General features: G+C 34.5%; 1 protein-coding gene and 1 non-coding gene across 3 annotated transcripts in view; one reads left to right on the plus strand and one right to left on the minus strand.

Moving 5' to 3' along the window:
• The window catches only part of LOC121264541 (E3 ubiquitin-protein ligase RFWD3), a 44794-nt gene extending 42131 nt beyond the window's left edge, over positions 1–2663 (plus strand). For both annotated transcript variants that reach the window (XM_041167780.1, XM_041167781.1), the window contains one exon: positions 2259–2663. The gene's annotated coding sequence lies outside the window, so the exon portion shown is untranslated. The remainder of the gene's footprint in view (positions 1–2258) is intronic.
• Positions 2664–18242: 15579 nt separating this feature from the next.
• TRNAS-GCU lies at positions 18243–18314 on the minus strand. The gene has a single exon. It is a non-coding gene; the product is annotated as a tRNA-Ser (tRNA).
• Between the last annotated feature and the right edge of the window lie 3778 nt (positions 18315–22092).

Here is a 22092-nt window from a genome sequence, read left to right on the forward strand (position 1 = left end):
ATCGGAATAGCATTAAATTTTCTCATCTTCTTTTTGCTGATGATACTTTAATTTTTATTGAGCCAACCAAGAACATATTTGATCTTTGAGAGCCTTTGTTATGTTTTGAAGCTGTATTGGGTCTCAGGATTAACCTTAACAAGTCTGAAATTGTTCCTGTGGGTGCAGTAGCCAATATTTCAGATTTGGCTAAATATTTTGGAGTGTAAGATATCTCCATTGCCCCTGAAGTATCTTGGTGAGCACTTCTTGTGAATCTATTTTGATATGTGATGGGCTGATTGAGGAGATCTAGAGAAGGTTGGCTGGATGGAAAAAGTTATACTTGTCTAAAGGGGGATGAATTACTTTCATAAAGAGTACGTTGTCTAATCTCCCTACGTATTTGCTTTCACTTTTCCCTTTGCCGGCAGTGGTAGCAAAAAGAATTGAGAAAATCTATCATTATTTCTTATGGGGAGGTATAGGAGAGGAAAAAAAGTTTCATTTGGTGAGTTGGAACAAGGTTTGTAAACCTATCTCTTGTGGGAGATTGGGGGTGAGAAACTTGAGGATGTTTAACAAAACACGAAAATGGCTTTGGAGATATCATGTAGAGAGAGATGCTTTATGAAAGAATGTCGTCGTGGCGAAATATGGGAGTGGGTGGAGGGATTGGTGTTCTAATGAAGTTAAGAAGAGCGTATGGGGTGAGTTTATGGAGGTTCATTAGGAATGGTTGGGGGGAGTTTTTGAATCATATTACATTTAAGGTTGGGGGAAGGGAAGATGATTCTTTTTTGGCATGACATTTGGTGTGGGGAATCAGCTCTTAAAACTGATTTTCCCTCTTTTTATAGGATTGCAAGGGATCAAAATGCTGTTGTGGCAGATTATCTCCAATGTACGGATAATAATATTCTGTGGAATGTTGATTTTATTAGAGATGCAAATGATTGGGAAGTTAATGTTGTTTCTGCATTTTTGAGAAGAATTTATAGTTCAAAAGTGATGCTGGGAAGAGAGGACAGTTTAATGTGGGACCATGCTGGAAATTCTAGGTTTTCAGTTAGTTCTTTTTATAAGGCGCTTACATGTCAGTCTGGCTGTGCATTCCCTTGGAAAAGCATTTGGAGAGTGAAGGTACCTACTAAGGTGGCATTCTTCAGCTGGGTGGTGGCTCTAGAGAGAGAGTATTGACCACAGATAACCTTAGAAAACTTGGTTTGTGTATAGCTGATTGGTGTGTCATGTGCAAGAATGATGGTGAATCTGTAAATAATCTCTTCATTGTGAGGTGGCAGACTTTGTGGAATGAGGTTCTTGGTCGGACTGGTATATATTGGGTGATGCCTAAGGAAGTTGTGCATCTTCTTGCATGTTGGTGAGGTTTTGAGGGAAGGCAAAGTGTAGCTGCCAGATGGAAAATGATCCCTTTGTATTTAATGTGGTGTCTTTGGCTGGAAAGGAATGAGGGATGTTTTGAAGACAGAGCATTCTTCAAGTGAACTTCGGAATTTTTTCTTTTCTCCTTTGTGTTTGTGGGCTAAGATTTTTGTAAGGAAGGAAGATGATAATGTACTGAATCTGTATTAGCCTTTTTCCTGCTTTCTGGAGTGCAGTAGGTATTTCCTTTGTATACATCCTGTGTACTTGAACTGTGCCTATTCTTGGTAATAAAATTTCTTTTTAATTATCAAAAAGAAAAAAAAAAAAAAGAAGTTTTCTATGTGAAACATCCAGTTTAACACTCACTACTTTCAAATAGGCACTATGGCCTTATGTTTTTATTTGTAAAATGAGTTCTTTTTTGTTCTGCATTTGACTTCAAAGTGATTTTGTTTTTTTAATTATTTTGGAAACTGATCCTGTTGCTGCATTAGTATAATTAAATTTGCAAATTGATTGTATAATTTTTTTACAACAATCTGTGTACATGGTTTGCTATCTTGGTCATGGAATTTCAAAAAGTAATCCTTTTGTACTGCCTTTTTTTGTTCCATTACAAGTAGCTTTTTTGTTTTTTGCTTTTTGTTTTTTGTTTTTTGTTTGTTTTTTTGTTTTTGTTTTTTTGGTAGTTTTAAAAACAATAATGGAATTCTTCCCTACCAAACCTCCTTGAATGCGAGAAGTACGTACTACTTGGGTACAAAAAGTACAAATGAAAAAAACTAAAAAATTTCCTCCCTGCTTAGGTTCAGGTTCACTGCTGGTTGTGAGGTGGTTGGTTTTATGCATAATTTGTCTTAATCTTTGTTCTCCTGACTTTACTTTTGCAGGTTTCGGAACTTCCTTTCTGAACTTGTTAAGAGGTGATGATTGAACTTCTTTGCTAATAGCAATATTAGAAAAAGTGTAATTTAGGTGCATGTCAAGCCACTTTTACGAGAACGCTTTGTGAGGTTAACTTATATTGAAATTGTTTTGTCGCCTGAAAATTAGATGGTCAAGGTTCAAATGAAGCTTTTAGGTAGCTGCTAGGCGATCTGGTTGTGCTCTGTAAAGTTACTTGTTATGTAATGTCTAATGTCTAATGCCTAGTGATGTTGATCAGAATCCACCAGTCATGTATTTCGTTGGTCTAGGCTATCTAGGGACAGCCTAATACAAATTGAGATGTAGATCAAAATTTAAATTTGTCCATTTTAGTTATAATATAATGAGATATCAGTCATTATATTAAATATTTCCCAATTTTTAAAACTAAAATGAGGCTTTATTTGAACTTTTCAAGTGACTTTTTTTAATTTTGTATTTAATACAAAAAGTTCAAATAAGGACTCAATTTAGCAAAATTTTAGAGCAAATTATTTAAAAATATAAGTTATTCATTGTATTAAAAATAAAATTTAGTATGATGGGGCTTTACACATTAGAAAACATAAAATTTATTTAAATTTTTATTTAATGGAATGGTTTTTATATTTCTTATATATTTGTTTTAAATAAACACATCTCACTTTTATTTTTCAGGACCTTGAATTGTAACACCCGTCCTTGCGGTCAGATTTTAAAAAATAATTTTAGAAAATGAGACGGAAATTATTGAATTTTTTATAAACTTTTCTTTCCCTTCTCAGATAGAAAAGATTCCATAGTTAAAAATTGAAATCTGCATTATAAATCTAAAAGAGAGTTTTGCAATGAAATTTATTTAATTAAAAATATAAAGTCTTTTTACAAAACTGGTTTCATACATTACATAAAATGCTCAGGCTTCTGTCACCATTTTCTTGGGTTGTATCTATCTTGATATTTCGTCCTCATTTCATTCTTGGGTGCGGCACATATAAAAACAAAATGAGTCGAATATTCAGTAAGTATTACTCCATACTGTAAAAATATACTGACATACGTTTTATTCATTCATTTCTCATTCATAAACATACTTTACATAAAATATTTTATTTTCTTTAAAATCATTACTAGGTGGGATTTTTCTTTTAAAAAGATTTTCATTTATCAAAAGATTTCTCATTCAATTATTCTTATCATTTTTTCTTTGGTCGGTACACACTGTTATGCCATGTGTGTTGGGGTTAACGGTCACTTTACCTCACAATGATTGGTTGAAAGTAACTTCGGAGGATTTGTGGCAACTGCGTAAAGAGGCTAGATAGAGAGATGGGGGGAACAATGGGAGGCATTGGGACCCATGACAATGGGCCGAGGGAGGAGAGATAGATGGTTGCAGTGAGGCTCATGGGACTGCTCATAGTGGCGGCATGCGGCGTTGTTGGGTGGTGAAGGAAACCCAAACCCAAAGGAGGAACCGGGAGAGAGAGAGAGAGAGAGGGGTTGAGGGAGAGGAGAGGGTGGTTGGGCCGTGATGTTGTGAGGGTGGACGGTGTGGTCGACGACGGCGTGGTGTTGTGCCGTGAGGAAAGGAGTTGAGGGAGAAGGGAGAGAGCTTGGGGGGGGGGGGGGGGGGGGGGGGGGGGGGGGGGGGGGGGGGGGGGGGGGACGGGACATGGAGAGGCTAGAGAGAGAAGAGAGGAAAATGAGGGAAATTATGATTTTTAGAGAATTAATCGTAACCCTAGATATTGGGGTTCCTAACCTAGATCCAATGTTGGAGATTAAACATGGACAATAAACTAACTAAATCATAGGAAAATGAAATAGAAATGCAATGGAATGGAATTAAATTTAAAATCCAACTTTGTTTTATTGATCTAAAATAATATTTTTCATCATAAAATAAAATAATGAAGTTTACTAAATATTTTTAAGAGAAATAAAATCATCTAGATAAGTAGAGTTTTTAACATAAAATAAAATAATGAATATTTAATAATACTCTTAAAAGAACTAAAATCATTTAAATAAAGTGATTTACTAAAACTATATTATTTATGGGGTTCCAAAATATAAAGAGGCTTACTTGAAATATGAGCTTGGTTCAATAATACTGAAAACACCACATTTAAAATTAATTTTTGGACTTATGAAAATATTTTTAAGACTTTAAAACATTGGGCTCCATTTAAAAACCATCTGCTAAATTTAAAACACAAATTCAAGATTTAAAACGTAAAAGCGAAACTCGTGACCAATCGAAAGGAAAATGACTGGTTGGTCACATGAATAAGGTGGAGTCCTAGGCAATTGCCAAAATGGCCTTAACCTATGGATGGCCTGGCTATCCATGCTTGCTAATCTTTCCCAGAGAAACCGTCCTAGACACAGCCAAGTGATTCAAAACTTTCTTGGTCAGTTAAGGTTTAAGGTTTACCAACTAAAGAAAAGATTACAAGGTTGAAGGAGAATCGTGTAGTATACGGGTGAAGAAAGGGTTGTTTTCCATTAAGATGCCAGGGACAGCTTCGGAGGTTGAGCATTCAGGAGCTAGGTAGGAATTAGCAATTACAGTTCTCCGCTTTACCATGCTAAGATTTTTGTTACTCTGCAAGAACATTTTAAAATCCATTGATTTCATCCAATGTTTTGACTTCAATTATTTCAATTTATGCACTAAAACGCAATACTTTGGTACGAGTACTTATCACTTATGGGTGTAAGGTTTCAAGATTACCAATATGTACATGTAATAAAATTTTAGCATATACTCCCAATTTCCTTTATGGTAACTACACTAATGAACGATGTGTTATACTTTTTCTTCTGTGAAAATGTCATCTATTTTATAAATTCATTTTTTTTCAAACATGTCTTGGTCGTTTAGTTGTTTGTTTTTATGGATTATTTATGGGTTTTACAAATCCCATATACAGACATTGGAAAAAGATTTTGATACCGGTATCTAAATATTACTAGAGCGGGATTTAGCTTCAATGTTCTGGGAATTATAGGATAAAACATTAGGAAAATTCTAGGGATTTTGCTGGGGGATCCCGCTCCTTTTTTTTTTTTTAATTTTTTTTACTTAGTTATTAAGAAAGTGTTGTTTAATAATATTGTGATTTTTTTTTAAATATTTAAAAGTGTTAAAAAATGATGTGAAAAAAAGAAAAAAACAAAACTAAATTTTTTTTCACATATTTTTTTTAACATTTTAAATATTTTTTAAAAAAGAAGAAAATTCACAATATTATTAAACAACAATTTCTTAATCACTAAGGAAAAAAAAACTGAAAAAAAAAAAAAGAAAAAAAATAGGAGCGGGAGTTCCCAACGGGATTCCTAGCATTGTCCAAAACATTATGAATCATACCTTGGAAATTAGTAGCTTATAGCTTAGGTTGTTTATAGCTTAAGTTGTAATGAAGTTAGGTATAATAAAGCGGATGATTATGAACTATTTTAAAGCTTCGTTGAAAAAATATCAACTCGGAGAGGGACTAAGGTATCACACGCAGTATTTTTAAAATATGATCTTTGATTGCCTTTAGGGTTCTCTCTGCATAGAGTTTGACTCTATATTTCCCGCCATCGCCTTGTGCTCCCCCCCCATCTCTACTGATCATCCCCTTTGCTGTCAAAGCTCCAAGTAAAGACCAACTGCCCTACACTTTCACCCAACCATTACCATCTTCAAGGTTTACCCTACCAAGAGACAACTTCAATGTCATTGCCGCACCATTGAGCTTGAGGGAGTGTGTTGGGACAAAGAAGAATCAGCTGCACCGAAACAGAGCAGTAAGGATTAGTCCAAGGCACCAGAGGATGATGATCAAGAGATTAATATTAACTTTTAACTTCAATAAGGATTAGTCTAACCGGTTGAGATCAATTCTAGAGTAATGTTGTGAGTCTGAGTAATTGTAATATTCTAGTTTTTGAGTACCTACGATGCTTGACAAAAGAGATAAGAGGGCTTTTAAGGATCGGTAAGATGGGCTTATGTGTGGAGATATAGAAGTTGCAGCGATGGATAATGATTTTTTACATTTTCTTTATTTATTTTGTTTAGAGTATTACCCTCTTTGGAGAGCAAAATAACTTGGCCTCATTTGGTTACGCAGTTCAGATAGTTATTTTGTTGAAAGTTAAATAAAATATTGTTATAATATTATTTTTATTTTGGGATTTGAAAAAGTTAAATTGTTTATTATATTTTGTATGAGAATTTGAAATGATGTAATTATTATATAAGATGAGATGAGATAGTTTAGTAATTGACTAAAAAAAGGATCTATGTAAGACAAAAGTATACACAACCTGTTTCTAAGTCTTGAAATTGCAATATATGAATAATTCATGCCGCAGAACCAAGTGTGGATACCAAGATCTTATTTAGACTAGTTTTTATACCTTGGATTCTCATCGTAGTTTATGGTGCGTTTGGATGCATTCATGGATTTGAGCATGAGGATTTTGATTGGAGGTCTTAAAATCCAAATTTCTTGTTTGAATCATATTTAAAACTTGGATTTGGGTTTGCACCAAGGTCATACAAAATTTAGCTTTTTTAAAATCTTACACTTAGGCTCCGTTTGGATAATGAGTTGAGATAAAAATTGAATAAAATACTATTAGAATATTATTTTTTAATATTATTATTGTCTTGAGATTTGAAAAAATTAAATTGTTTATTATATTTTGTACGAAAATTTAAGAAAGTTGTAGTGATGAGATAAAATGAGATGAGATGAATTGAGATGATTTCTCAATCCAAACGGGCCTTAAAGTCATGGTTGACTTCAAATCCAAGACTCCATTTAAATCTAGACCCAAATTAATTTATCCTCACGTAAAGCTTTTCTAAAGGAAGAGATTATGTTTTCAACATGATGTAATATGTTTATCGCAATATGGCAAGTCTCGTTTTAATATCTCATTTGAGTGTAGTTTCTTGAAACAACTCAATTGCTGTCGTGAAATTAAAATATACCAACTTCTATTCAACAAACATGATGTGGGTGCATTTTGCCATCTAGGCCAAGACAACAATATGGTCGAATGTCCACGATGGTGTGATGGTTGGACGCTCATCCATGGTTTAAATAGTAAATAAAGTGTAAATAGTGAGAGATAATGAGATTTACGTGGCTCGGCGTAAAGGTCTACGTCCATAAGTATTTTGAATGTAAAATTTACTATATTTGATAATTTCACAGGCTCTCATGACTCATTTTATTCTTAGTTACAGCGGAGAAAATTGAAATGAGAAAATGTTGAAGATGAAGAAGGTGCCTCTGATGTGAAGTATAGGAGTTTTGAAGAAGTCTATGCCTCGTCATGCCTTTTCCCTCTCTTTTTCATTCCCTTTCAGCCAAGTCTTTGACTTTAAGGATAAGTTTAGAGAGTGAGATTAGATGAGAAATTTGTCAATAGTAATAAGATATTGTGAAATGTTGTGCAAAACACACGCACAACGATGTCAAATTAAAGTAAAAGCAAGCACGATCAAGCACACGACACACAATATACGTGGTTCAGCAAATTACCTATGTCCATAAAACTGTAGAAATCTTATTAACTAGAAGAGATTACAATCACTCAATCTCAACTCACATTTTCTAGGGCTTTTTTTCTCACTCAATATGGACTCACTTAACAATTGTTCTTTCTTAAAATATGCTAAAAGTCGTACAAAACAAGTCAAATATGACATATATATATATATATCAAACGTCACTAGAAACCCTAATCTAGTAAAATCTTCGTTCTTCGCCCAAGCAGAGCGCCGAGCGAACAACATTGGCTTGAGTGGGAGTCGATCGAGCACTAGAGTTTGTGTCTTGCTCGAGTTCGTTGTTGCGTGGGACTTGAGCAAACTCACGAGTTGAGCTTCACTCGAGCTCACTATCAAGTGCACATCGAGCAAACACCTGTTTCTCGATTTTCAGCTCCAAAACCAGTTTCCACATATACCCCAATAATCTCTCACTTGGAGACTAGGTCTCCATATGCCAGCCACTACTCCAGCCAATCCCTATATCATCTTTGTATCTCACAACTCCCGTCTTCAAGCTAGAAGATGCACTGAAGTCAAGCCTGACTTGAGTCTTTCACGTACATTTCCCTTTGTTAGCACATCCATTGGGCGACTCACAACTCTCATTGCACTAGGAGTATCCGGTCTTCAATCGATCTTGGCAACCTCTGCCAACTTTCCCAAGCTTTCATGAGGAATAATAAAGCTAGCTCTTTTTGGCTTCCTCACATGTTTCTCGCGATCAAGCCTACCTTTTTACACTCTTGTATTCTCCTGCACATCATTGGACCTTGATGTTAAATACAACGAGTTATATCTCTTATCATGCGCTAGGACCAGAGCACCCTTAGTGATCTTCCAATCTCTTCAGAGAATGCTATTGCAAAACCATTGTCATCAAGTTGTTCCATAGAGATAAAGTTTTTCTTTAAATCTGGAACGTGTCTGACTTGCTGTAAAGTCCATACACCCATATTTGGAAGTGTGATGTGCACATCACCCACTCCCACTACATCTAGTGCCCCTCCATCAGCCGCATACATCTTCCCAAAATCACCAGCAACATAATTCTGCATGATTTCTCAATGTGAGGTGCTATGGAACGAAACCCCTAAATCCAACACCCAATCATCAATCAGACTGTGCACTGCAAGAAATAAGGCATCATGAATTTCATCTGCCACTACATTCACCTCGTCATCCTCAACACTTTCTTGATTCCTGCAGTTTAATGTGGTATGGCTTGCCACAACTCCAGCATATGATCTACTGTCCAGATCATGTCTTGCTCTTCCCTCTGCTTTGGGAGTTTGACTTGCCATGTCCTTTGCCTCAATTGTCAACATTCAGGGTAGATCCTGAACCCGAGAACTCACCTGACCCTCTCTTATGTACCTCTTCAGCAAGGAAAATGTCACGTATGTCGTTGTAGTTTAGTTTCATTTTGCCGGCTGAACTACTCACAACCATCCTCATGACCTCCTAACTATTTGGAAATGATGCCAACAAAATTAACGTTTTAATCTCATCATCAAACTCAATCTTCATAGAAGATAATTGATTTGTGATTGTATTGAATTCATTCAAGTGTTGGGCTATAGACATACCTTCCGACATCTTCAGATTGAACAATTTCTTCATCAAGTGTACTTTATTGTTTGCCGACGGCTTTTCATATATAGCTGACAAAGTCTTCATGAGATCCACCGTGGTTCTCTCATTACTGACATTGTGTGCTACTGTTTTGGACAAGGTCAACCGAACAAGCATTAGAACCTGTGATCTAACGGGGTCCACTCAACATCATCCATCCTCTCCGGCTTCTTTCCCAAGAGTGGAAGGTGGAGCCTCTTGCCAAAGAGATTGTCCTTGATCTACATCTTTCAATACCCAAAATCAGTGCCGTTGAATTTCTTGATCTCGGGTGCGTTCTCTTTATCTCCAGCCATCATTCTCCTTCAGATTCGACCTTGGCTGTTGTTGTGAAATGTTGTGCAAAACACACATTAATGATGGCAAATTAAAGTAAAAGCAAGCACAATCAAGTACATGATACACAATATACGTGGTTTGACAAATTGCCTATGTCTACAAAGTTGCAAAAATCTTATTAACCAGAAGAGATTACAATCACTCAATCTCAACTCACACTCTCTTAGGCTTTTTGCTCTCTCACTCAGTATGGATTCACTTGACAATTGTTCTCTCTCAAAATATGCTGAAAGTCGTACAAAACAAGTCAAATATGACATATATATATATATATATCAAATTGTGTTGCAAACCCTAATCTGGCAAAATCTGCATTCTTTGCTCGAGTAGAGTGTCGAGCACCCATCGAAGGAACAACATTGGTTTGAGCAGGGTGTTGAGCTGGGGTTAAGCGAATACTAGTGTTTGTGTCTTGCTCGAGCTCACTGTCATGCGGAACTCGAGCGAACTCAGAGGTTGAGTTTCACTTGAGCCCATTGTCGAGCGCACATCGAGCAAACACTTATTTCTCAATTTTTAGCTCCAAAACCAGTCCCACATACACCTCAAGATAAAATAGTTTGTGAATAGTAGAGAGATGGTTTGAATTAATATTTTATAGAATTTTGGGAAAGGATAGAGAAAAAACTGAATAAAAAATATTATAAAGTTAAAATATTGTTAGAATATAGTTTTTAATATTATTTTTGTTTATAGATTTGAAAAAATTGAATTATTTTTTATTTTTTGTTTGAAAGTTTGAGAAAGTTGGAATGATTGGTTTGAAAGTATTTATATTTGAGTGATATTTGAGAAAAAAATGGATGAAATGAGATGAAATTTTGAGATAAAATATTTTTCCAAGGATGGTTCTACAGCCACATTGGGAGCGACCGTTAGTTATATTCTTATTTTTTCTTTTTCTTATATTTTTTTATCACTTTTAAATATTTTTTAGAAAAAGAAAAAAATCACAATATTATTAAAAAATACTTTTTAAATCACTAAGTAAAAAACATTAAAAAAAAATTACAACGATAAATCCAAATGATAAGAATGAGTAGTAAGGGTAACATTTTTCTTTTTCAAACAAGCCTTGAGTCTTAAGTCACGTCTCCCATTTTTAAGCCTAATTTCTTTAGGTCCTTTCAGATTTAGATTTGTATTTGCAAGGGAGCAATGCTGCTTTCACCGTTGGGGCTCCCGCTAGTGGTTTTAGGATGAATTTTTTTACATGTATTTTTATAACTTATTTAAATATATTTTAAAAAATAAAAAAATTCATAATATTATTAGAAAATACTTGCTTATTCATTAAGTAAAAAATAATAATAAAAAAAAATAAAAAACTCATAGCGATAAAAACTAGTTGTAGAAACTAGCGGTAAGTATAGTATTTTCCTTTGCAAGGCCACTTTATGTCCCCTCAAGCCTAGCTTGTCAGGTCACTTGCTTTTGCCTTTAATTTCTTCCCTTGTAGTGGGCTTCTGATACATCGTTGGGCTGGGCTATAACCATCGGTCTTATCACATTTTATATTTTATATAACAACCTACTAGAAATTTAGTAGATAAATTTATTTACACTTTATGAGTATCGTGAAATTCTAAAAAGATTTCACAAATCAAACGATTGCCTAAATTTTAGTCTGTCAGCATATTCAGTTTCCTATCTGCTATGGTGACAAAAGTGCCGTTTTAATTTTTTGAGATACTTAGGAGTATGATTTTGAGAAACAAATTGCACCATTAGTTTTAAATTAATATTTAGGATTTTACAGTCCAATACTACGTTTTTCATTTTTTGGATGAAAAGTGCTTAGAAATGCCTTTTCAATTGTTCAAGGTACTTAGGAGTTGAGTTTTGTAAAACAAATTGTACCACTGGACTCATATGATTATTTAGGATTTTATGATGTAATGTTTATTTTCGCCATTTTTTTGGTGAATAGTAACACCCGAGATAGAGTCATGTGGCACTTGATTCAGAAGATTGTCAACTCGTTGTGTGATTTTGTCCACATTAGTCTTGAGGAGTTTTTAGGAGACACTTCGCAAGATATTAGCCACATTTGATGACTAGTATAGGACACTTGGGACTAAGAGGAACCATGAGATGAAAATGTGAAGGAATGGAAGGAAAATTAAGCATTGTGATCATGCCATCTAAGCCAAACACTATTCCATTCAACCAAACACTTTGTGGCCAATCAAATGAGGGTTTCAACCCTAATAAAACTCCAAACCATTGAGATCCAATTAAAACTCCAAAACTATGGTGGAAGCCCAAACCCTAAATGGCCGTTTTTAGCTTAAGTAATTAATCACTTGATTAAATTACTTTCACATGCTATTAACCACTTGCGTACATGTTATTACACCCTCATTTTTTCTTTTATATCTTTTGAATTTCATTGGGCTAAGAAAAATTAGAATTGAGCTTGATAGAAGCCAAAAACCCAAACAAACTCTCTTTAAACCCTAAAGTGAGGCCCAATTGGTTAACGCCCATTAAGGTCATCGAAAAGCACTACAAATGCAAAACTTCTCGTGGAAGTTTCCTCCACCTCCCTAGGCTGTCCTATGGCTGCATGGTAGCCCAAAAAATGCATGGATGGGAGGCCAAACCACCACTCCTCTCGATAGCAAAAACCGAATACGATGGGCTGAGTTGCCCATGGTTTTGCCCATTGTATTGGCTGCAAAATCCCCGATCAGGTGGTCATTCACCCATCCCCCCATCATCCCTCTCCTCCTATATAGGACGTCAATTTCAGCCCCTTATCATTTGGTCAATTTCTTTCACTTACTTGAAGAGAACTCGGGTGGAAGTTTCTGGTAGTTTTTCTTGTACTTCTTGACCAATTTTTTCATAGCCTTTGTAAGTTGATTCTTATAAAACTTCCTTAATATGATTTGTTTCTATTTGAGTCTAGTTTCCAATGATATATTTTTTGTAATTTTCTATGGACTATTGATTGGTGAAAAGTAGGTTTGAGAATGTAAATGTCATACTGGGTGATAGTTTGGATGATGGTGTGAAATCTTGATGTTTTGATTAAGTTTTTGTTAAAGTTAGATGTATATATTGATATAATGAAATGCTAACACATTATTATACATATTATGAGTTTACTCAAAGCATTATAGCATTTTTATTAAAGAGTTATAGACATTTTCTTTGAGGTTGAAGCTGGAAAATACAAAACAGTTTTTATTTTGTGGTTGTGATGTTAGTTGGTTCTTGAAACCTAGTCGAATGGCTATGAAATTATTATACGATATTCTTAAGACCTTAATTTATGTTTTAAAAAATTTATTTTGAATATAATTGGTTTAAATCTTTATTGGAAGTAGGTTATGTATGAAAAGAATCGGTTAATGCACAAACATTAGGCTCTTGGGTTTACGTGGAGATTTTATGGAATTTTTGAGATGCGATCCTAGATTAAATGCTTAGCTCAAGTTTATAACTTGAATATGAAGTATATGATTTTATTTCTTGAAGGCTTACTTCATGAAAGTTTCGGATTTAGTGTGTTTGTTCTCCGACAAAATATGTGGTACTCGGTTTAGACTTAGTATGCTTGCCGAATGGTTTGATAATAATTTTTGTCATTTTGGTTGTTGTTCAAACATTATTATCACTTAGTTTGGATCTATGAATATGTTAAGAGTATATTTATGAACTTTTGGAGTCCTTGGAGTTGATTTGAAAAGTATCAGACCAAGAACATCACATATTTGTTCTATTTGACAAAAAATTAGTGTTTGGGCGTTTTTATTGATATGAGGAGTTTAGCTTTTAATAATTATTTTGATTTCATAGGACGATCTTAGAACATAGGCTATGATTTTCAGTGTTGCATGAATCAGTTTAAGTATATGTTTTGAAGTTTGAAGGAATTGTAGCAAAAATCAAGACTTACGAGCCTTAATATGAATCGGCTTATGCATGGTTTCTATGGTTTTGTTTTGATTTAAATTTTTCTAATTGCATTTTTGGATTTAGGACAAAATTCACATGAGGAATATAAATTTTGGTAGAAATTGGAGTTTGTATGTGAAATCCTTAATTTAGAGGCAAAATGGTCATTTCCTGTATGTAGAGGGTAAAATAATAATTTTGTCATAAGTCAATGAATTTTATGTTTTAAGTGTTTGGTGGGATATTCTAACCCTTAGAATTATCTCATTTCATCTCACACTATTTTCCTGCTACTTTTATGTCACTTGCCGTCATTGTAAGTTAGCCTATAACTTACTTTCTGATGTATTTTTGTATGTACGATGATAAGCCGTATATGTCATACTATTGTCAGTTACGATTATTATACATGTTTTAATATGCCATGCCATGCTAAATATTTCGAGTACAAGCTTATCTATTACATGTCGTGTTATGCCATGCCATCTGTCACATGTTCATGTCATGTCATGTCATGTCCTACGCATAGAGTATATCATGAAAAATAGTATTTTCAAGTTAGTGGAGTCTTTTATCTTTATCCATACCCCAAGTGCTCGGATGATGTATTATCCTAGTGAAACTCTATTGTTCATGCTAGAGTGTTTAAATTAGTGTGAAATTCCATTAGTTGACAAAGTATCGTCAGTAGGTTTTGAATGGGACCTAAGCAACTGGTTGCTGGAGCAAAGTCAGGCAACCAATGCTAGTGGTGCTGTGACGCCCCAACCTCCGCTTGGGATGTAACGGAGACTTAGAGCATCGAGACATGCAACACAAGATTACATACCCTTGTACATGACAGTTAATATGCAATGCATTCTAGAAATGTAGCTAGCAGTATGCAATAATAGCAGAGAAAAGTAAGCGTGAAAACGAACTTATGCTAGAATAGCTAAAATCATCTCAATAATATTGATTAAACCATAAGTTCAAATCATTAGGTAACTTAATCTTAGTATGAAATACCAAGTTCCAAAAATTCTAAACCGACTGCTTTATACGCTTTATGGCACGAAGGGTCAGGCCTAGAAATATCAAAATAAGATCAAGTCTCCCGTTGACGTCTAGTTCCTCCTCAATCCTCTTGATCCACTGGTCTATTGGGTCCATTTGCATCTAGAATTTCTATCATTTCAAATGAAATGATAGTGGATCCACAAAGGGTAATATTTACTTGAAATCTTAGTAAGTTAGACAACCAACGTGCACAAAGATTGACTATGCATGGAGAATGATAAACATAAAATGTATGAAATGCAAAAAACTGTATTCGTCTCCCATTTAGATTTATCAAGAAAATAGATTTTTTATGCATATTTTCTTACAGAGAATATAATTTCATTTCCGTTGTTAAAAAACTTAGTTTTTAATCATGAATCACATAAAATCATAGAATTAACATAATGTATTGTATCATCACAATTCTTCATATGCACTGTGAGTACCTGCCAATGACCGTAGTACAACTCACGTTGAAACTACGTTGTCTGCAGACTCGTTCTCAATTCTTTGGTAACAAAACATAACATAACATAGTAAAAACTAAAACATGTACACCCACCAACATTAGGTGTCGTAACATATGATTTTGCTCTGAAGTTCTTTCAAAAGAACCCATTCGAAGCTTGTTATTGTTCTTCATTAACCCAGGGTTACCACTCCAATTTAATCACTCCAGAGTGGACATAAGAGTTCCACTAGATTATTTTCCCATCCTAGCCTTTGGGGTGGTGATAAAATAATTTTTCATGCAATACTTATAAAAATAATTTTCATGATATGCATGTATGTGGCACATTTCAAAAATGATAGTTGTATGCAAAATGACAAAAATGGAACATAAGATATGACATTTCATGCTCAAAATGACAGTTATAAAATGAATGCGACATTTATCAATAAATTATAAATAATTGTCAAAGTGTAAATTAGAGGCCAACTTATAAACTGTTGAAGTTGGAAGTGAGGTTGGAAGTGAGGTAGTTGGCTGTGATAAAAATTGTACTAAGTTAGAATCTATACTAGCTTAAGGAAAAATAAAATTTTCTAGATAAAGGGAAAATTATGAAAATACCCCTAAACTTCCAAATATTACTACTAATGCAAATGCTCTCAAATCTTAACCAAATTCATAGTCTTCATATCTTGCACATTCTAAGACCGTCTATGCCTTTAAAAAAAAAATTAAAGTGATCTTAACCTATTCATTCTCAATTCGTGGCATGCTCTCTTGTTGATGCCTATATGAAATTTTGACTATTGATCATCATGAATGCATCCATGAAAAATTGCTCCAAAAAAATGATCACTATAAATCCTCAATAACGAAATAAAAGCTTAACTTTGAGCAAGTTCATCCCAACACTTAAATCATGCCTAAAAAAATCCTTAAATTCTAGCTAAACCTCAAATGATGCATGATATGACCTTTCTATTAGTGACATGCTAGAATTAAATCATGCATTCTTCTTATTCCAATCAGAAGGTTTTCTAAATGCTCATATTTCATGCCTAAGTAAATAAGTCCATTTCCTCAAATGAAGCATGATTAAAAGTCAACCCATACATACTTTGATCATAAACAAAAGATAGAAATTAAAACCTATTATGGCATGTTTCTAACATCAAACTAAACCTTCAAAAATTATTCTAAGACATAATTGAATCATATCATGAATTATCAAGGCATGCCATAACTAATATTTTCGCCAAAATAATTTAAACAATAAGCCTGTCCATCAATATTTCAGCTTCTAGATAAACAAGGTATCTCATGCTATAATCACCCATAATTAATGCTAACACTAAAAAACACAACTTAACATATAAACTAAGATCTAGAGAGAAAACTTACAAAGATTCCGTAGCCTTTGAAGTTTCCCACTCAAAGCTCACAACTAAAGAACTCACTTAAAACACTTAAGAACTTCAAAGAACTAGAGGATGAGAACTCTTAAGAACACTCAAGGGAGTTTGAGGAAGTGAATACTAGGGTTTCTTGCATCTCTAAGTTTTTCAATTACTTGGAGTGCTATTCCACTGATTCTCTTCTACTTTATTGTCAATACTTATGTGTTTGAATTCAATTGCTTGATTTTCACAATGGAATATTATTGTTTGTGATTGAATTAGAGAAAAGAAAAGAAAGGAAAAGAAGAGAAAAGAAAATAAAGGAAAAGAAAAGAAAAGAAAATTCGAAAAAAAAGAAGAAGAAAAGAGAAGGCAGCATATACAAAGGCTGCTATATAGTTACAGTAAAAAGAAAGAAAGATATTTGTTGATTGAGCTTTATTATCAAAGGGGCTGAATACATATTTCTAGTTGGTATCTTGTTTTATGATTACTCTTTCTCTCATATAAATTCCTTGAGTCTCGTGTCATTTTAGTCCTTCATTATTTCTTGAACCTATTACTGGTTGGAATAATACAAGATTATATTGTCTTAATTTAGTTCAACTAGTTCTTAAAGAACTTGAGCGGGAAAACTATTGAGGTAAAAGGCAAGAGAGTATGAGACTATTATTGGGAAAAAAAGCCAATTGAGAGTGAAACACGAGTAAAGCGCCATTATTTGAGTTTAAGCACGTAAGAGAGTGTGTGAAGTTTTTCACTAACATTCTTTTGGTGCAGCGCATTACGATGTCTCACAAGAGTGACTCATCACCAAAGGGGATGGTAGTTAACTCATTCTTTCTGCTGCATGCCATGCAATAACAATTTGAACGATTGAATTTGGTGTTGGAGGAAGTGAGGGACATGATGGATCAATGAGATGCAATGTGTAAAAAACTGCATGGTGGGAGAGATAAGAGGAATTGTGAGCCTAGTATGGAACATAAATGTAAGAATAAAGAGTATGGTGAGTCTCTTATTGCCAGGCGTGCTCTCAATACACAAATAAGATGGGTGATATAGAGCAACAGAGCGATAACATTTTTCATACTGGATGCCATATCAACAACAAGGTACAACTTCCGAAACAAAGGGGACTAAACAGGAACAAGAAGAATCCACTGAAGAAGATCCTTTTCCTTCTCTTTTTTCGGAAGAAAAGGAGGATCTGGACAAAATGGATGAAATAGAAAAGATCCGAATGAATGGAAAGGGAAAAACAAAGGATGAATTCCACTTTAAAGAGACACGCAATAAAAATTGACCAATTTATGAAACTTTTTATCTAGATGGGAATCAAGAAAATTCGAAGTTAGAAATATTTCAAGATAAAAAGGATAAAGAGATATTCGTACTAGCACATCTGAGAATTCTTAATTGGCTAGTTGTAAATAGCCCCAGATTGTGGAGCAAAGGATTATCCCGGACCTACACCGAGGTATTGATGGTGATTCCCAAATATCGCAGAACAGAATGTGATACGATAAGATAAAATGCAATAGAAACAAAGACAGAGGGAACGGGTTACCTACTCTTAACGGTCAAAGCAAACCCTTTCATTCCGAATTCTTTAATTCGGAATGAATTAAATCTCCCCAAGTAGGATTTGAAACTACGACCAGTCAGTTAGCAGCCGACCGCTCTACCATTGAGCTACTGAGGAACAACGGGAGATTAGATCTCATAGAGTTCAATTCCCGTTCTCAACCCATGACCAATATGAGCTCGAAGTTTCCTTCGTAACTCCGATGGGAGAAGTTGTATTAATTTGACTAGAACTACTTTAGTTGTGAAATTGAATTTACCTACCTTGAAACACCCTAGATCATACAAGTTGTAGTGGTTGAGTGATTGTGGGGAGGTTAGGGTAAATATGCAAGTGCTAGTTTCCTTTTCAATTGGGAAATACTAGGATGTAGTGTTTTGTGATGTAGTGCCTATGCATGCTGACCATATTTGTTGGGAAGCCATGACAGTATGATAGGAAGATGATCCATGAAGGATTAAAGAACATGTACAGTTTTGAAAATGATGGAAAAACAATCAAACTTGCTCCTTTAACTCCAACACAGGTTCATGGGGACCAACTGAAACTGAAAAGTGAGGTTGCTCAAAATAGAAAGAGTGAAAATGAGAGTGATCAAAAAAGAAAAAGTGAAAAAGAGATTGAGCTAAAAAGTAAGGGTGAAACTGAGATTGTGCTAAAAAGTAAGAGTGAATGTGAGATTAAGAAAAAAAGAAATACTGAGGCCGAAAAGGAGAGAGAGAGAAAAATGAGAGAGAAAAAAGATAAGGGTGATATTGAGATTTCAAGAAAAAAAGAGAATGAGTTGAAAAATAATTATGAGGTTGAGAGTTCAAAAAAAGATGAAGAAAAAGAGAGTGACAGAAAAAAAGAGAGTAAAAAGAAAAAAGAGAGTGAAAGGAAGAAAGAGAGTGAAAAAGAAAAAGAAAGTGGAAAGAAAAAAGAGAGTGAAGAAAGTGAGACAAAAACTAAGAGAAAAATGAGTTTTTATGCTAAGACTAGTCATAATATTAACGAACTTGACATATATTTGCCTAGTGTTGTTGTCTCTTTGTTGTAGGGATATGAGGTCTTGTTTCCTAGCTGTTTGTTTAGTGGATTGCCACTTATTAGGGAATAGAGTACTATATTGATTTTGTGCTAGGTGCAACAATTCCTACCCGACCTTTCTTTGAAGAACATGAGTCCTTGACATCCTTGAAGGGACAAGGTAAGTTGTTGACTAGAATGCATGCTAAGTGGGAGGACTATATTGAGACTTTTCCTCATGTAACCAAATATACACATGGTGAGAAATTTTTTGTAGTTAATGCATTAGCAAGAAGGTATATCCTTATCTTTATTTTAAATGCAAAGTTATTGAAATTTGAATAGAAGAAATTGCATGCTAATGACGATGACTTTACTATTGTGTATGGAACATGTAGAACATATCGTTTGGTAAGTTCTATAAATTAGATTAGTACTTGTTTAGAGAGAATAGACTTTGTGTGCCTACTAGTTTTATGCGTAAGTTACTTGTGTGTGATAGACATGATGGTTTGTTGGATAATTTTGGTATAAGGAAGATTTTAGACGTGTTGCATGAATGTTTGTGGGAGTATCATTTGCCATTTATTGACATGTTAGATGAACGTTTGTGGGAGTATCATTTGCCATTCATTGACGTGTTGCATGAACGTTTGTGGGAGTATTGTTTGCCATTCATTGAGTTTGCATATAATTGGAGTGGTCATTTTGGTGTAAGGAAAACTTTAGATATGTTTCATGAACGTTTGTGAGAGTATCATTTGTCATTCATTGAATTGTTAAATGGACATTTGCGGGAGTATCATCTGTCATTTTTACAGTGTGCATATAATAAAACCTTGCATACTACTATTTCTTATACTCCTTTTGAAATTGTATATGGTTTTAATCCACTTACTCCTTTAGCTTTGATGCTTTTACTTGTTGATAACAGGAGTAACTTGGATGAACCTTTTCAATTTTTTGAGAAAATTAATGATAATGCATATAAAGTGGATCTTCCTGGTGAGTATAATGTTTTTACTATGTTCAATGTTTCTGACCGTTCTTCATTTGATGTAGGTGGAGATTCGAGGTTGAATCCTTTTGAAGAGAGGGGAATGATGGGTACCAAGATGAACCTAGTCTTAAAGATCATTTGAAAGTTCCAGAGGGGCCAATTACAGGGCCAAGAGCCAAGACGATCAGAGAGGCAATGCAAGGATCAGTACAATTCACATGAGACGAGTCTAGCAAGAGCCCAATATTCAATATAGACTTGAAGGATGAAGATCCAGTTTTGATTCAAACTATGAAAGAGGGCAACAACATGACTTAAAGGCTTTGGGCACTTGAAGGATTTCAACTTGTTTAATTCATTTAAATGACTTAATTTATTAGTTTACTATAATTGGGTTTATTATGAGAAAGATTTATGGGGGGCGCCTATTCAAGGACATGTTGAGAAAGTTATTATTTTGTTGAACTATGGTTTTTGGGAAGGTCTTGTATTTTGGCTAAGGCCTTATTTAGAAAATTACTTTTAGGAATTAGGGCTTCAAGAAGTACTGTAGCCTTGATACTATTCATCCAAGGGCATTTTGGATAAAAGGGGCCTTGTTTTGGCCTAGGGTTAATTGGGTTTAGATATTTAAATACTTGTAGCCCTCCAACACAAGGCTTAGACAATATTGAGTTTTTATTGTGAGTTGAGTTTACTCCTCTTCTTCTTGATTGAACCTTTGGACTTATCAAAGGTGAATCACAATCGTTGTGGCATTCCTCGTTGTAATCTGGGTTCTTGAGACAGGTTCTTAAAATGATCTAGATTTTAATATAATCTAGGTTCTTGAAATGAGTACTCAATGGGCCTAGATTCTCCATCCATTGACTTGATTTTGGTTTTCTTGGGTGAGTTTTCAAATTGATTGTGGGCTTAAGGGATTCCATTCCTGTGGGTTCATATCATTGAATGATGGGCACCAAGATGGACCTAGTCTTAAAGATCTTTTGCAAGTTCCAGATGGGCCAATTATAAGGTCAAGAGCCAAAAAGATTAAGGAGGTAATGCAAGGATTAGTGCAATCCACTTCGGATGAGTCTAGCAAGAGCCTAACATTCAAGATGAACTTGAAGGATGAAGATCCAGTTTTGATTCAAGCTATGAAAAAGGGCAACAACATGACTTAAAGGCTTTGGGCAGTTGAAGGATTTCAACTTGTTTAATTCATTTAAAAAACTTATTTTATTAGTTTACAATAATTGAGTTTATTATGAGAATGACTTATGGAGGGTGCCTATTCAAAGGCATGTTGGGAAAGTTATTATTTTGTTAAATTAGGGTTTTTGAGAAGGCCTTGTATTTTGGCCAAGGGCTTATTTGAAAAGTTACTTTTTAGGAATTAGGGTTTCAAGAAGTACGGTAGCCGTGTTAATGTAGCATTACTGTAGCCGTGACACTATTTATCCTGGGCATTTTGGGTAAGAGGGGCCTTGTTTTGGCCTAGAGTTAATTGAGTTTAGGTTTGTAAATACTTGTCGCCGTCCAACACAAGGCTTAGAAAATATTGAATATTTATTGTGAGTTGAGTTTACTCCTCTTGTTCTTAATTGAACTTTTAAACTATTCAAAGGTAAATCACAACTTTTGTGGCGTTCCTTCTTGCAATCTGGGTTCTTGAGACTGGTTCTTCAACGGTTCTAGATTTTAATATAATCTAAGTTCTTGAAATGAGTTATCAACTGGTCTAGATTCTCTATCCATTGACTTGATTTTGACTTTATTGGGTGAGTTTTCAAATTGATTGTGGCTTCAAAGAATTACATTCCTGCGAGTTCATATCATGATGTTTTAAAAAGGATGCCACGAACTAATGTTTTAAATAATGCCTTGAAAGATGAAGTTATT

Source organism: Juglans microcarpa x Juglans regia, chromosome 5D (genome assembly GCF_004785595.1).
Source record: "Juglans microcarpa x Juglans regia isolate MS1-56 chromosome 5D, Jm3101_v1.0, whole genome shotgun sequence".
In the NCBI taxonomy this organism is placed as follows: Eukaryota; Viridiplantae; Streptophyta; class Magnoliopsida; order Fagales; family Juglandaceae; genus Juglans; species Juglans microcarpa x Juglans regia.